Genomic DNA, 16,694 nt, shown 5'->3' on the forward strand with positions numbered 1-16,694 from the left:
GTCCGGTCTCAGCACCACCTTTTCAGTGTCTTCCGTCTTTGTCTCTGACTGTGAGGACTCGTAAATTCTTCAGTAGAGACCAGCCTAGTAATAACCCAAAAGTTTCCAAATAACGCCCTCTCAATATTCATAAAAGGCCAATTTGTCCCCCCAATAATGCGGGCAATATCGTTGTGAATGTTGGTGCATTTCTTTCTCCCCTGCTTCCTATTAAATAGCCCGGCCAGCCCACATTCCAAATCCATTTCACTGCCCTTTAATGAATTCAACCGACCTCCCTTGAAATCCATATCATGCTTTACCCTTTACTTTTATACTGGAATCCTGAGTTAATTTGAAGCGGGAGATCCGATCTCAGACAGACCTGACTTCGCCTTATATTTGGATGGTAAATATCCACTTCAACTAACTTACCTTTATCAGTAAGATAATGAAAATGTGCTAGCCCATTTCACTTGAATTTTTACTAATATTATTTGTTCGAACTTCGATTGGAATTCCATACAACTAGGACGGATCTAGAACTGAACTACAGCGCAGTAGCCTCTATCGTTAGCTACAATAGCTAGCCTTGCTGGAATATTAACAGTTGGTGGCCAATCTGTCAAACGTCCCACCCATCCCAGCTGTGAGATAGCTTGTTGTTCCATTTGTTCTCTGTATTGGGTTACTAAACGCTGGCTATCTTAGATTCGTCCGTTTTTTTTTGCTTTAGGCTGGCATTGTCACTTTATTTTGCTGCAGTGCACGACCGATCCTTAACAAGACAGCTGATATCTTATACTTCGCAAAAAGTTGCTGGAAACGTATGTATGGCTGATTGTATTCTTTCACTCATTTAGCTAAGTGAGGCTGAACCAGAAGCAGTGAGTCAGAGAGATGGGAGGGATAGTAGGGTGGATGCTGAGGTGACTGATAACGAGGATACTACAGAATAGCCCTCTGGACCGTTTTAGTTTTAAATGTGTTATAGTGGGCTGAGTTACAGTTTGTCTATTTTGAAGACTTGTAGCCTAAAATATGTTGTTCTCCATATGACTAAGTTATGCACATGACTTAATTCTACATAATTTGCACAAAAACATAGCTGATAAAGCTAATAGTAAATGTATAATTCAGAAAATCTGAATGTGAAATAGGCTAAATATAGATAATGTTACCTGCATTGACTTTTTATGTTGATTATATTGTGCATATTTCACTTCATTAAGCTTCTTGAATGTTTATGTATACCATTCAATACATTGGAGCTAGACTGAATGTAACGTTTAAAAAATATATATATTTACACATTAAGTGACAGGTCTTTACTATGAAAATGGTGCATATGAAAACACAAAGTCGCACACCCGTCTCTGACTCCGCCCCCCCATACTTTGTGTCCATTTCGCTCTTGGTAACAGGTGTTGCATTTCTTCCAAAGCCACCATACAGCTGCATTCTGCCTTTGGCTTCTCCAGCGCATGGCAGTCTCTAGCTACGATGAACACGTGCTTATCGTTGCTAGTGTGTGAACCTGTGCACATACTTCATTGTTCTCTGCACGCTCTGGATCATGTCAGTGAAATCAGCTGTCATCATCTGTTATTTATTGCTGATGTGACTGGTCAAAAGACCAATGAAAAACACCTGAATAGGTTTTAGTATGTAAATGCAGTGAAAGTAACCCAATTTGAATTTTGCAGTAATGCGCAGTTTGCTTTTTCCACAATTATACCTGCTGCCAATTCAGTATTCATGGGAAATATACCATACTTCTGTAATATGAATACAAAAATACAGTGCAATGAGGTCATGTTATGGTGATGATCTGACATCTATAATCACAGTCTCAAATTGGACTTGTGTTGTTCTGGTCTCGGACTTGACTCAGACTCGACCCTTTCCCTGCTGTTCCGGTCTTTGTCCTTGGTCTTGACTCAGACTCGATTTGCTTCGGTCTTGGTCTTGACATGGTCTCGCTTTAGGTGGTCTCGAACACAGCTCTGGCTGTAGCGCTAACATATATAGATGATAGCTCTTCAATCGATCCAGCAATTGTTGTAAGGTCCTTTGCATAATTTCATAAGCACCAGTAGCAATCTTTCTTTAATACGCAGTAGCCTATGTTGTGCGCTCACAACCTTAACAGTAAAAACATTTTCTAGACAGGACACACAGTACCTAGTTAGAATTGGAAGCTACCCTCAACACCTGGTTGTTTTCCCACAATGAATAGCCTTTTGAACTTACTCTATGGGTAGGCCACTTGGCAGAGGCATTGACAGCTGCATTAAATATCACTTGATCAATACATTCCATATTTTACCATTCAGAATGACTCATGACATTAGGCCAACTGCGGTTTTAATCAGCATATTTTAAGGATTAATAGGCCTGTTTGAAAACAGCTCATCCATTCATTTATCAACAGTCGCTCTGAATAGCTGTGTGTTAAATGACTTAAACATAGATGATATCATAGGACATGGATATCAACAGTGTTGGGGAAATTTACTTTTCAAAGTAATTCATTACAGTTACTAGTTAGTTCCCATATAGTAACTAGCTGTGTTAATTACTTGCTGTAGAAAGTAAAGCGTTAAGTCACTTAAACCACTATTAACACCTCCCATATACAAATAAACTGTGGGCTACATCACGTTTATTAACAGAATGGAAGTGCACATTGGTGAATCCTAACAAGCCCCACTGCCCTATGACCTTTAAGTACCCTCTTAAATCATTTGTTGTTAAAATAGCTCTGAAGTGACAGCTATGTGTACATACGGATTAAACAATCGTTTACCTGGAAATAATGGAGAATGTTTTGGGATCAACTTTGGTTGTCCATATAGCTAGAAGATGACTGGTCACCCCTCTGAGCCTGGGTCTTCTCTAGGTTTCTTCCTACATTTTGGCTTTCTTAGGGAGTTATTCCTAGCCACTGAAATTCAACACTACTGTTGCTCCTTGGGGTTTAAGGCCAGGTGTTTTGTAAAAGCTTTGTGACAACTGTGACCACTGCTGATGTAAAAAGGGCTTTATAAATACATTTGATTGATTGATTGGTCCTTTGATTGTCCAACAGGCAAGTTGCCAGCAGGCAAGTTGATACCAGCAAAACATAACAGCAACCGTGGTGATTGGTTATACTCCAAGGGTAATAATGATGTAGTCAAAGGCCAATTTCCCCTGGTCATGCCCCCTCACCACACCCACCACCTAAGCACCCTTTGATAGAGCAAAAACCCTGGAATCTTCAGAGTCTGAGGCCCTGTGTGCTCCAAATCAGGGTTTCTTCAAGGGCTTCAGCTGCACAGTGTATTAGGGGCATTTGTTTAGCAAGAGTAACAGAGCATTACAACCGGTACGGGATTTGTAAACAGTCTGCTGTGCGGGAGCGTAATACATTGCTACATTCAAAGACCAAGAGTTTCAATTCTCTTTCGAATGTCGCTTTTTCAGACTTGAAACAATCTTTATGTTGAACATGGTTTGTTATTTAAGCAATTTCACAATTAAACTATTTCAAATGTTAATATTGGTTATGTTTTTTGTTCACCGCAAAAGGTAATACCGTACTTAACCAGCCAGGGCATGTCTATACAGTGACGCAGTCTGGGTTTTATAGGAAACGTCTCATCCAAATGTTTTACTCGCGTCTGAATACTTTATGAATACACCACTGTATAGCTTGCCAACTAGCTACATTTCCATACATTTTGCAACAGATGTTCATGCAAATGTTCAGAACAATGTTGGGTTTCCAACAAGATTACCAGTCAGATGGGTTTTCTTAGAGTAGAAAAGTTAATCAGTATGGAAAGCTTGAATGGAAATCTGAGTATTGACATAAATACAGTTTTATTGGTGGCACAAAACCTTTTACAGCTGGACACAGAAACTACTTATTTTAAAAGTCTCACAGGTGTACCCATTACTCAGGATTTTAATTTGACTTGTTTTTATTTCTTTATTTTGCAATCTGAAATGCATCCAAAGTAATATGATCTTCCAATATCATTATGTTGGTTTGATTTAATCGAAAAAAGCATCAAGAGAGGTCAGTGATTACAACATGGAGGTGTCAAACCCCAAATGTCTACAGTACCACAGAAGGACATTAAATTATATAATCGAAACAGTAAACTCTCACACAGACATATTATTCAAGGCTATGGGCCTAACTGTAGCTGGTTTGATTAGCAGTAGAAAAAAAAAAAAACAGAACAAGGATTCTACTCCGAGCGGCTTGTGGCCCGCCCTGTTCTCCCAGTGTTGCACCCGGCTTGGATACCCCCTCATTACTGTAATTGACACATCCATCCTCCCTCTTCTTCTCCCCCCTGAAGGCGCTGATGGCTCAATTAGACGCTGGCTGGAGAACTGATTAGACGGCAAGATAATGAGGCCATGGCACGACTTAATGCTGAGCCAGTGCAGAAACAAGCTCACTGCCAGTGACATTATAGGAACCCAAACGGCTTGGTAGAAACATGGCTTAGAACTAAAGTCCAGACTCATCCGCATTGTGGAAAAGGCTCAGGAAAACATGTTTGCTGGACATATCTGCTCAGACATTCCTGACATCACCTCATTATCTGCCTTTTATCCTCCTATCAGCTGGGTACTTTTGCACTCTGTCAAAATATAATTTTGAAAGAGAAAAAGCAAGAGAAGGCACAAGAAAGAATGCAAGAGAGAAAGAACAATAAAATGCACCTAAGCATCGGTCAGCTTTTGGAGTGATGTACAGCAATTATTGTCAGTGACCTTTAAGCAGATTAGCTCTGGTCAATGAAATCTGGACAAAACTCTGGAATGAGGAGCACCATGAAGCAAATAGAGAAGGGATCTAGTGTTACTACTTCACAATTGGGAAGAGGTTGACAAAATCTCAGTTGTCTTTTTCTTGATTGGAGGATCAGAGGTAAGCAAAGACTTTGCTGGGTTACTGCAGCAAACTGCTCTGAAATAAAGACCTGAAAATTAGTATTCTTACAGCGAAGCCTCATTTATCGCCTTCTCTCATTCAATGATGGACACACAAGCCTATTGGTTTCCCTCTAAACTCTTGACCTCTGCATTTTCATTTTATTTGGGCTCTCTTGGATATTGGACTTCGTCACCTCACCACTCTTGACCTTAGAGCCAGGTTTAAATGCAAAGCGGGGTAGTCACATCAGACACAATAGCAGAATGTGACAGAGGTGAACAAAAGGTTTCAAGAATAGAGTTCCTGGTGTGTCAACGAGTAACCTTTAACTGTAGTGTACATAATGGTGAACAGTCTTACATATTGCTGTTAAGCATCTCAATCATTTCTTATGCTATGGATCTGCCTCCTTAACAGCAAGATCTAACCAAGGTTTAAGATGTGTAGCATGTGAGATTTCCAAAAGTTTACCACATGACATCTTGATATAAATCAAAGGCACAACAATATTTTTTAGGCTCTCAGGGCCCCTGCTGCTTTAAAAGTAAGAAAAACACCTTTAAGAACAAAACATATTTCATTGGTTTCATTATTATCCAGTGCAATTAGTATTTTCACAGTGACGTCAGTGTTTTGGCTCCATACTCTCGCACATTAGATTTCAAATAAAAAGTACAAAATTGAAGTGCATTTACTGTCAGCTTTAATTAGGTTTTTTACTAGGGGTGTGCACTAGGGTTGAGAACTACCTGGGACCTCATGATACAATAATTAGTGCAGCTTGCAATGTATTTTAATTTGAAGTACCATCCATTGAGTAGAGACATTTGGTTAGATCTTGAGTTGATTCTGTAAACTTCTGAATTAATGCTGGTGCTGTCGTCAATTAATTTCTCATCACATTCCTCTTTCCAACACTCTGCTAAAGGTTAATCTTCAGCTCATCTATCCATAAGACTGTTTCAGAACTCTACAGTTTTTATGTAGCAAACTGCAACTCTTCCATTGTGTTCTTGAGGCTTACATCTTGTGGTAAAACCTCTGAGGTTATACTGGTGTAGTCTTCTCTTTATGGCACTATTTGACACATCTACTATACCTACATCCTGGTGTGTTCTTGATCTGTTCGAAAGCTGAAACATTTCTTCACAACTGAAAACGTTTTAGTCATCTACTACAGTTGTCTTCCGCGGTCTACCAGGTTGTTTTGTACTGTGTAGCTCACCAGTGCATTCTTGTTACTTGAAAATGAACCAAACACTTGATTTTCATACACCTTGTGCCGGTTAGCAGACAGATTAAGCCTAGTCTAGGACAAAAAAGTTCAATATCTTATTTTTTTTAGTCCTAAACTAGGCTTAATCTGTGTCTGTGAAATCAGACCCTAATGTTTTGAATATGTCTGACCTATTTTGATTTTTCACCTTCATGGTGATCTGCTTTAATGGCATTGACACTCATTTGCCCCTCATGTTGAGATACAACAGTGGAGGTGTTTACCAAAGCAAAACCAAACAAGTTCACTAAACTGTTAGTGGCCATCTGCGACAGGATCGTCCTTAAGATCTCACCAAGTGAAACGCCAGTTTCTTGGTCCATCAGTTGGAACAGCAGGCTAACCTTTATATAGGATATATGGGCAAACGTGCCAAAATATACCATATACTATTCTATTGAGTAAAAACATTAACTAACTTAGGTCTTGCAGGAATTGCAACTAATATACCCCAATGAAGTTTTATTTCTGGCAGGTAAGATTTCAGGTTTATGAGCTATGTAGTTTATCACACCCACAGAAAATGTCCTGTCAAGAAGGAAGAGCACAACTCCAAAGCTGGTTGAAACATATACCGCTTTAGACATACGGACTGTCACTCCTCAAAAGGCACTTCAGTTCCATCATAGGCCTAGTATTAAATCATTAAGGGCACACTGCATTTTTAAATACTGATAAAACCTCTACATTGAAGTGGCCTGGAAAAAAATAAAAAATGCAGGACTAACAGAAGCAGGACTAACACCCATCAGTTGGCCGTCCAGAACTATTAACCAAATAACCTCAAGATTCATTTGCACAGCCTGCCAGCAACCTTGGTACAGACCACTCTCTCCTAAAAACAACATTTACGGTTTATTAGGCTGAATCTGTAACTTGCCCACCTATTCAGCAGAAATAGGACATATTGATACCATACCATATATGAACAACATAAAAAAAATATGCTGACTCACTTTCAAGATAAAAATGGGTGAAATCCCCTCCCAGACCTGGATCAGGACATATGAGCGCCCCTGGACAGTCTGTGGCGCTATGTGGTGGTGTCGGATGCACCAATACATAACGTCCCAGAGGTTCTCAATAGGATTCAGGACTGGGAAACTTGAGGGCCAGTCAATGGCTTCAATGCCTTAATCATACAGGAACTTCCTGCACACTCTGACCATGAGGCCGGGCATTTTCCTGCACCAGAAAGAACCCAGGGTCCACTGCACCAGTGGGTATGATGGTCTGATGATGGGTCTGAGGATTTCATCCCGGTACTGAACAGCATTCAGGGTACCATTGGCTAACACGTGGAGGTCTGTGTGACCCTCCAAGGATATCCCTCCCCCGACCATTCCTGACCCACCGCCAAACCGGTCATGCTGGATGATGTTGCAGGCAGCATAACGGTCATAATGGCATCTCCAGACTCTTTCATGTCTGTCACGTGTTTAGTAGGGATGGGCACGAATAGTCGAATACCCCAAATTAATATAGTATTCGAGTACTTGTGTATTCAGTTTTGCGTGTCAACCACATGGCTTCCTCCATACGTGCGGCTGCTCTTTTCTCACACGAACGGTCAATGTGACATGAGAACTAATTTGCGTGTAATGTGGTAGCACTCGTATCAGGAGTTTTTAAAAACATTGGTTAACCGAATACTATTTGAATAATAACACAAACTATTCGGATAGTAAAATGCAGATCCCTAGTGCTCGGTGTGAACCTGCTCTCATCTGTGAAGAGAACAGGGCAGCAATGGCAGACCTGCCAAAACTGGCGTTCTCGAGCTGCACGGTGCTGGGCTCTGAGGACAGGTCCCACTAGAGGAAGTCGGGCCATCATGCTACAGTCATGGAGTCCTTTTCAGATAATCTGGTCAGTAACACTTCACACCAGTAACCTGCTGGAGGTCATTTTGTAGGGCACTGGCAGTGCTCCTCCTGTTCCTCCTCACACAAAGGAGCAGATGCTGGTCCTGCTGCTGGGTTGATGCCATTCTACGGCCCTGTCCAGCGCTACTTGTGTAACGGCCCATCTCCAGGTATCTCCTCCACTCTTGAGACTATACTGGGAGACACAGCAAACCTTGCGATGGCACGTATGGATGGGGCATCCTGGAGGTACTGGACTTCCTGTGCAACCTGAATGGGCTGCAGGTACATGCTACTAGTAGTGACAAGGACACTAACAAAAAAAAAAAATCAGTCAGGAAAGATAAGGAGAGAGCAAGTGTGGCCACCAGCTGCAAAACCATTCCCTTTTTGGGGGTTGTCCTACTGTTGCCTCTCCACTGCACCTGTTGTCACTTTCATTTGCACAAAACAGGTTACACTTATTCACAATCACTCATGTTTCCTATGTTGAATTGACTTGGTGTTGTACTGTGATGATTGTGTTCCCTTAATTTTTTTGAGCAGTGTACATTCAAATCAGGAATTTTGACACTGACAAAAACAAAAGTGAAAAATAGAAGTATTCACCCTCCTTGCTATGAAACACCTGAATGAGCTGTGGTGAAACCAATCGTCTTAAGTCACATGATGTGTTGAATGGAATGCACCTGTGTGCAATCAAGGGGCTTCAAATTATTTCAGGTTTCACACATTTATCTCTGGCAGCTTGTTAACATAATACCCAACAGAAAATACATAAGACAGGAAAATTCTAAGCAAATCCAGAGTATGGTTCTTCAAAAGCACCAATGAGAGGTAGGATATAAGAGCATTTCCAAGGCACTAAATGTTCCCTGGAGCGAATCTGTCTAGAACCGACCATCTTCAGTTTGAAGAGTATCTGCCAGAGGACACTAGTCAGGGAGGCCACCAAGAAGCCTATGGAAACTCTACAGGAGTTTTAGTCATCCACGTCTGAGCTGGGAGACACTGTGCATACTGCAACAACAGCCCAGCTGCTTCGAGTCTGCTTTATGAGAAAGTAACAAAACTTTCCACCATTGTGGAAAACTTACATCAAATCTCGGTTGGAGCTTGCCAGAAGAGACGGAGAGACCGACCAAAAGGAAGAAGATTCTATGATCATACCAAAGTAAAGCTTTTTGGCCTCAACGCAGAGTGTGGCATTGTAAAGCATGGTGGTGGCAGCATTATGCAATGGGAATGCTTCTCTGCATCAGGCATGGAAATCTTGTGAAGATAGAGGTCAAATGAACAAAGATATTTTGAAAAAAACCTGCTGAACTATGAATGAGACTTGGGAGAAGATGAATATTCCAGCAGGACAATTACCCCAAACATAATCAAAAACCACACTGGAGTGGCTTAAAAACAACAGTGTATTGGAGTGGCCCAGTCAAAGCACGATAGTCAATCCAATTGAGAATATTTTGGAGGGGAAAAAGAGCAAAGATTGCGGTGCCCAAATGTGCAAAGCTAGTAAAGACTTCCTGAACAACTCATGGCGGTAATTGCTACCAAAAAATATAAAAAAGGTTAAATATGAATAGAGGAAAATAGACCGTTATCGGTGTGACATTGTACACAAGTGTTCCATATATGAATGATTTATTAACAAAATGTCCTTATAATACTGATGTTGTCAGGTGAAAATTCTGTCAATTACTTTGTTTTATATTTGTCATTTAGAGGAAGTTACAGATTAGGCCTATATTTTTCACTTTGACGTTGTTGATCAGTGGCAAAAACCCCTGCTTTAACAAATGTTGATTTCATGTTGTAACAATAAATGCCCAAGGGGATGAATACTTTGGAAAGTCATAGTAAATACCTTTAAAATAAATAAAAAAATAAGCATCTAATGTGGTTGAAGCACTCTTCTGGACTTTGGGGAGTCCAATTTGGGGATTTTCCTATTGATTAAGTGGATTAGAGAGAAACAAACTTGACCATTTATCACACTAACCACCAAAAACACTTAAAAGCTCCCTTATCAAATTATGGTAGTTATAAGACTTTTGTCACAAATAATTTTGTCTCTTCTTGTTTTTGTCAACCGGGCCGACAAGCCGGCATCAACAACACGAAAGGCTTGATGCATGAAATGCTGAAACGTCCACCTTGTACACCAATGTCTCCTGCTTGTCAACTGCGTCTCCTGCTTGTCAACTGCGTCTCCTGCTTGTCAACTGCGTCTCCTGCTTGTCAACTGCGTCTCCTGCTTGTCAACTGCGTCTCCTGCTTGTCAACTGCGTCTCCTGCTTGTCAACTGCGTCTCCTGCTTGTCAACGTTAATAACATCATTCCCTAAAAATTACCTAAGTACTCCCCCTCAATTAACCATTCTCTAAAACTGTTAGTAAGCCAGCTTGCTTATCTTAACTTTGGCTGTCGCTCAGACGATGGCTACCTTCTTGACATTAATGTGACAGCCACTTACTGACAGTTCAACACAAACGTGCACATGCCCATAGTTACATTTCTTTGACCTCACTCCAAGGCTTGAGAACGTCAGCCGCATGACGTTGTTGCTCTGCTCCAATGCTTGTGCATTTGTTAACTGCTTGTGAAGGTAAACTGCCCTCAGCTTCCGAAAAAAAATCATATTTCATTGAAATATTCTTTGTCTTAAGAGGCGCATCACAATTTAGAAGCGGTAGGGCACAGCTGTTATTAAAATAAGAAGGAAACATTGCCCCAATTAAGGCTTTTCTATCCACCGCATCAAAAATCTGAAAATTGACCGATCCCAGTATTGAACCATGGAAGTGAACACAATGTCAAAAAGCTATGAAAGGAAATATAAATACATAGATTTTTTAAAAATTTCAAATACAACCTTATACTACTTGACAGACACCACAGTTGAGGGAAATGTACCTTTATCCACACACAGCCAAGACCTACTTGTTAGGAAAAAGTTAAGTTTATATCATTCAAATATCCAATAAAATGGTGGGCAATACTGTGAACTCCAGGTGTTTTACACTTTAATGTATTGGAATTGGCTACAGGCTTGACAACCAGCTGGATATTGAATATTTGAAAATGACTTAATTGAAAACCTATAGGCCAATCACTGTTGATCTAGTTGAGGGAGTGGGCTCTAGACCATCCTTTCAATCAATCAGGGTTGTGTGTGTATATATCTACATATGTATTCCATTTTTTTCTCTGAAACTGTTCAACCATCAACTACCCCCAAAATAAAAAAAGTTGGTATTTTGTGTAACAAACAATAATGAGTGAGGTTTAAAAAAGATTTCCAATCACACACTTAAACCTGCTAATTAAAATAATGCTAACTAGACAAGCAGCATACATTTTAAAGCATTGATGAAACAACAAATTATCTGGAAGTCTACATGATGAAGCTTCTTTCAGGCTGGCCCTAAAGCCAACTTATAAGTCAGCAGCAGCAGCACTGGAAACAGGCTAAGAATCAAATCCCTTGGGACCCTCCACACAACAAGGCTGCCAATTTCCATGTCACATGACATGACATTTACAATGCTCACCTTGGATTCTAATATGAACGTGTCAACCGATGTGTCAAGAAGTAACGTTGAAGGTTAAGTTAGCCTATTTGGGTGGATTTACAGACGGAATCCATGCCCTCTATTCTTTGGCATTGCTCTCTTGGTTACAAAGATCTAAGAAAAGATCTAGCACCCCATGTGAGCTTACATCTATTATACTTGAACAGTGCTCAATGCTTTTAACATTTTTAAAGACAATTGCTGCATAACAGGCATTATAGGCTACAATAGGTTTCCCCGCAAATGTGATCATAGTATTCGTTTTAAGGTTTGTTGTCATAGGCCCATATTGAAATAGCTGTGTGCACAGAGTATTATATGATATCCAAACCCCAAATTGAAGTCATTTTTTTTATTTTAATAATCACTCTCATACAGTCACTCAAAATTCAATAATGACATGTCCTCTGGTGTAGACTAAACATGACAGCCTAAACATGAGAACGAGAGAGAAAGGGCAAGAGATTGGAACCGCTAGGGCCTACAGAGATTTGTACAAAGATGAATTGCGGTACAAAAAAAGTTTGGACAGTTCTATTCACATGGTCCCACGCCTGTTGGATATTTCTGTTTGCATGCACTCATGTGTTTAGCATTTGATACCGGTCACTTTAACATTAAATAACGCCCAAAGACCTAATCCAAGGAAATAGACCATTCTGGCCTCGCCAGAGTAGGCCATGTGTGTTTCCCTTGGATTAACAAGGGAAGTAGTTTGTCAAATTAGAAGGCTAGTCGTATTTTTTATAGAGCACCTATTGACCAATAATAGCAAGATAGCCTAATGTTGGTACAGATAGACAGACAAAACGAATCCGCTGTGACAACTCGAAACTACCCTTGACAGCTAGGCCTATTTTGTTTTGGCTATGCCACTGTTGTCAAAGTGCGCGCACCTCCATTCTACCCTGAGACCTTTCACCGTTCTGTACATCATGGAGGGTTCATCTGTCGTCTAGCGAAGGTGCTCTTAGGCCATTTCACAATCTGATGAAGCCGAGCGACAGCCATTACCTTGCTCACAAGACTCAACTCTTCCGACAAATTACTCAACCATCTATAGTGCCTTGAGTGTGACTACCGAGCCCACAACACATTACAGTATGAACAAAAACAATTTATAATAGAATAATGCTTCAAATACCAACAATCATACCCGTCTGTCTCGAATTGTTTGATTACAGTAGCCTTAAAGTATAAAACAAGCACTCGTGTTCTTACGAAGAAAAAACGCAGGAAGCAAATATTCGACTTACCTTGAAGTATTACAGCCACATATTTCAGAAAATACTGAGGAATTGCTGAAATTCGAGTCAAAATAAAAAGACAGGGTCTCTATTTACATAAATCCAATCTCCTTTTTCGTTTAATGTGACATAACTATTCAGCCAAACGATACAGTACAGCTAGTGCACAGCCTACGTAATTGACACCAGTTTATGAGTGGCATATAAGAATCCAATAGGAAGCTGACACTCCAGCTTCTAAGCCAATCATAGTAGAAGTCACTGTAAATGGGAAGGGCCAGAATGAGAGGAGATGACGGCGGTGACCGCCATGTTGTAAGAGTTTGTATCCCTCCGCTTCGGTATTTACCTTTTACATGATTTTGCATGTGGAAAAAATGTCACTGTATCCTACGGTCGAATACCTGCTACAAGCCCGTTTTCCTGGAGAAGACCCGTTAGCTGTTTAATAATGTTATTGTCTTTCGTTAGGATATCTAAAATACTGTCTTAAAGGGCCTACAGATAAAAGTGTAAAGCGTGTGTTTTTAATCAGTCTCCTCCATGATCAGAAGAGGGAGCCATTGCAGTCATATTTAGACAGCAGGATTTGTGTTGTAACTCAGGGTGTTTTTATAAAAAGGTTAAATTATAATATATATTACTTTTGTAATAAGATTGGCCCAAACCTATGTCTCTATTATAATTTTTGATCATAAAATTATAATAGATTTGATCAAGTTTTTATTTTTTAAATAAAGAATGCCCACAATTAAGGTGACTTAATGGAAGTCAGAGGGGGGGAAAGTGGTCAATAATCTGTTTTAAATGTAATCCAGTCCATGTGTCTTAATCATTAATAGCAAGTAAATGTACTACAACATCTATGGACGATTACATTTATTTCCAAAAGGACAAAAAATGATGAACTCTTATCTCTAGCATGGCTCAAGACACTGACACTGACACCCATAGTTGGAACTTGTCATCAGTGCTTATTATGTGATGTATTGGGTTACCTTTTGGGTATAACCTAAAACATCACATAATAATAACATAATTTGAATATGAAGAATCTTATTTGTCTTCCTAAAATGTATGTTTCATTGCAGCAGCAAAGCACTTTATCACACTCTGGGCAGAGTATTGTATTGTACAGATTAACTAGCTGCTTTCAACTCCCAGAAAGTTGACTCAAGTTTGCAACCTGGAAGATAGTGAAGACTCCTTTAGCAATTCTATTGACATATTAGTCAAAAGTGGAACTTTTAGGGCATCATGGATCTTATTATCTCTGGTCTCAGAAAAAAATTCAATTTGACAGTAAGAACTTCATATAAACAATCAAGTGTTGGTAGTGTGAAGCTTTGCAGGTCCATGACTTAAACAACTTGACAACAGTGAAGGACCTATTACTTTTCTCTATAAAGGAATTCTATAGGAGAATGTCAGGCCATCGAGCTGAAGCAAAAGCTCACTGTCTTGGTTACGCAGAAAGACAGTGATCCAAACCACAAACAAGTCTACATCAGAATAACTGAAAAACTTTTAAGTCATGGAATGGCCAGACTTTCACCCGCAGCAAGGTGAAAGACTATCCAACAACTACAGGAAGTGTTAGGTTTCAGTCATTGCAATGAAATAATGTACCATCAGTTATTAAGTGTAAGAGGGCAATTGATTTTTCACACAGGGTCATTGGAGGTGGCATAGCATTATTGAAAATTGAATAAATGGTGGTGCCATAGTTTTATTGAATAATTGTTTATTGAGTAAATACAATTATTATAAAAACTGTTCACTCAGGTTCCTTTAGCAAAATGTCTTGGCTAAAGGTCTTGTGTAGACCCTAGGAAAAGTAGCTGCTGCATGTGCAACAGCTAATGGGAGTCATGTTAAAGTGGTCACACGGAGGTATGCTACACTTGAATTAATGCCAAGGACAAACACCTTGATTGACGGGCTGAAAGATGCTACATAAATCTCCAAATGTCAGTTTAGCTAAAAAATCTAATGGAACATATAAATGATTGAATGTAGATGGGAGAGGATAGTGAGAGCTAAAACCAAAAAGTGGTATCTGTATGTGACGTGTGACATCCGAGTGTGAGTGTGACAGTGTCACACGTGTGCGAAAGAGAGAAAATGTCTGGGGGTTGACGGGGGAGCAGAATATTACTTTGTATTTTACGTTTTATGTAAGAAGCTTAGATAGGCTTCGGGGGCAAACACACTTCAGACAGATGGTTCCCCAGCAGCCCACATCTAACCCCATTGTCAGATTGCACAGAGGTTTTTACACATCCATAATAAACAGGAAAAACAATATTAGTATTTGGTACAGTCACTGAATATCATGGCTGTATAATATGAGCAGAATATTAACCTCCCCAACTGAACAGATGGATCAATTAATTTAACTTTTTCAACAACTGGGTTGTAACAAATATCTTGAAAGAATCAGGCCAGGGTGCTGGATTACCCCTGTACAATGTTTTAACTTCTATTAACATGTTAAAAAAGATAATTTGTTGGGTTCCTCTCATATTTTTTTGTTTTGAACAGACTATTTGGGATTAGTAGGACATGATAAGTATAATATCGAAGCATGGGGCAGACAACTTTCCTCTAATAAGGACAATAGGTTTAGGTTAAGCAGAATGAAGTACATGGTGCATTAAGCCTAAAACAGTGTCCTCATATGTGGATATAGGCTCTCAGGAGGTTCATATGTACATTTTTGCATTGAAAAAATAAAGTGTTAATGAATTAACACTTCTGACAGGCACAACCCCGTCTGTATTGAGACTTCCTCTTTTTATAAGAATGGTTTTCAATCACACTAAAGAATCTGCTGGTATAAAGCATTCACACATTGCATTGAAGGGGACCGCAGTGTTTTATTAGAGTGAAAAGTAAATACATGTGCACATAGAAGTAGAGAATACAAGCTGCAAGAGAGCATTGGTAGTTTTCACCTGTGACTTTTATCAACTCTTTTTGTGAGTTCGGATTTCATTATGGGACTGTCCTTCCAAATATATGTATTTTTACAAAACCAACTGTTGCGAACAAACTGTTTGTGCTACAAACAAATTACGCCTTGAAAGTGCTTTAGCTTTAGCAATTGATATGTATGTTACATGACAGTATTTCATGTCTACAGGAAACCATCCCTCAAGATAGTATTGAAGTGGGATTTGTAAAGAAATACTATTAAAAAAGGAATAATAAACAACCTCCAGCAATGTTCATTGTTATCAGGGAATAAATACTGAACATTCTATGCTAAAGCACAATTTTTTTAATTGTCTGAAAGCAAATGATTGTCACTACTGACTCATAACTGTAGCTGGGTATTAGTTAAATTCAATGGATTTTCAGTAACACATACTGTAGATGTTGGGATTTCTCTGTAATACACACAAGCTTTGGAAGAGTTGTTAGAATTTGTACTGAATATCTATTATGCCTTTTACAAATGCTTACTAAAATCAGATTGTAATTAACAATCAAAGCTAAAATGAATAGATGATGTTCCTGAGCACTTCTACCCTAAAGTGAATGCTACCATTATTATAGATAATTAGAATCAGGATTAGATCACAAATAATGATGAGACGGTTACAGAACAGATGAATTGTTGGTGAGGTGGACACCATCCATTTACAAGGTTATTTAGAAAACATGTAGAAATTATATTTGTCTACAAACCATCTACAGATGCTATGACTAATGACAAACCTTGTTAGGCCCAATGCAGTCATAATTATATGAATCTGGTTATTATATTATATATTACAGCATATGATCAAAATATAAACGTGT

General features: G+C 39.3%; 1 protein-coding gene across 9 annotated transcripts in view; it reads right to left on the reverse strand.

Moving 5' to 3' along the window:
* The window catches only part of LOC105012663 (myocyte-specific enhancer factor 2D homolog), a 35,696-nt gene extending 22,631 nt beyond the window's left edge, over window positions 1-13,065 (reverse strand). For all 9 annotated transcript variants that reach the window (XM_010873657.5, XM_010873654.5, XM_034294624.1 and 6 more), the window contains exon 1: window positions 12,897-13,065. The gene's annotated coding sequence lies outside the window, so the exon portion shown is untranslated. The remainder of the gene's footprint in view (window positions 1-12,896) is intronic.
* Between the last annotated feature and the right edge of the window lie 3,629 nt (window positions 13,066-16,694).

The sequence above is a fragment of the Esox lucius genome, chromosome 10 (genome assembly GCF_011004845.1).
Source record: "Esox lucius isolate fEsoLuc1 chromosome 10, fEsoLuc1.pri, whole genome shotgun sequence".
Taxonomy (NCBI): Eukaryota; Metazoa; Chordata; class Actinopteri; order Esociformes; family Esocidae; genus Esox; species Esox lucius.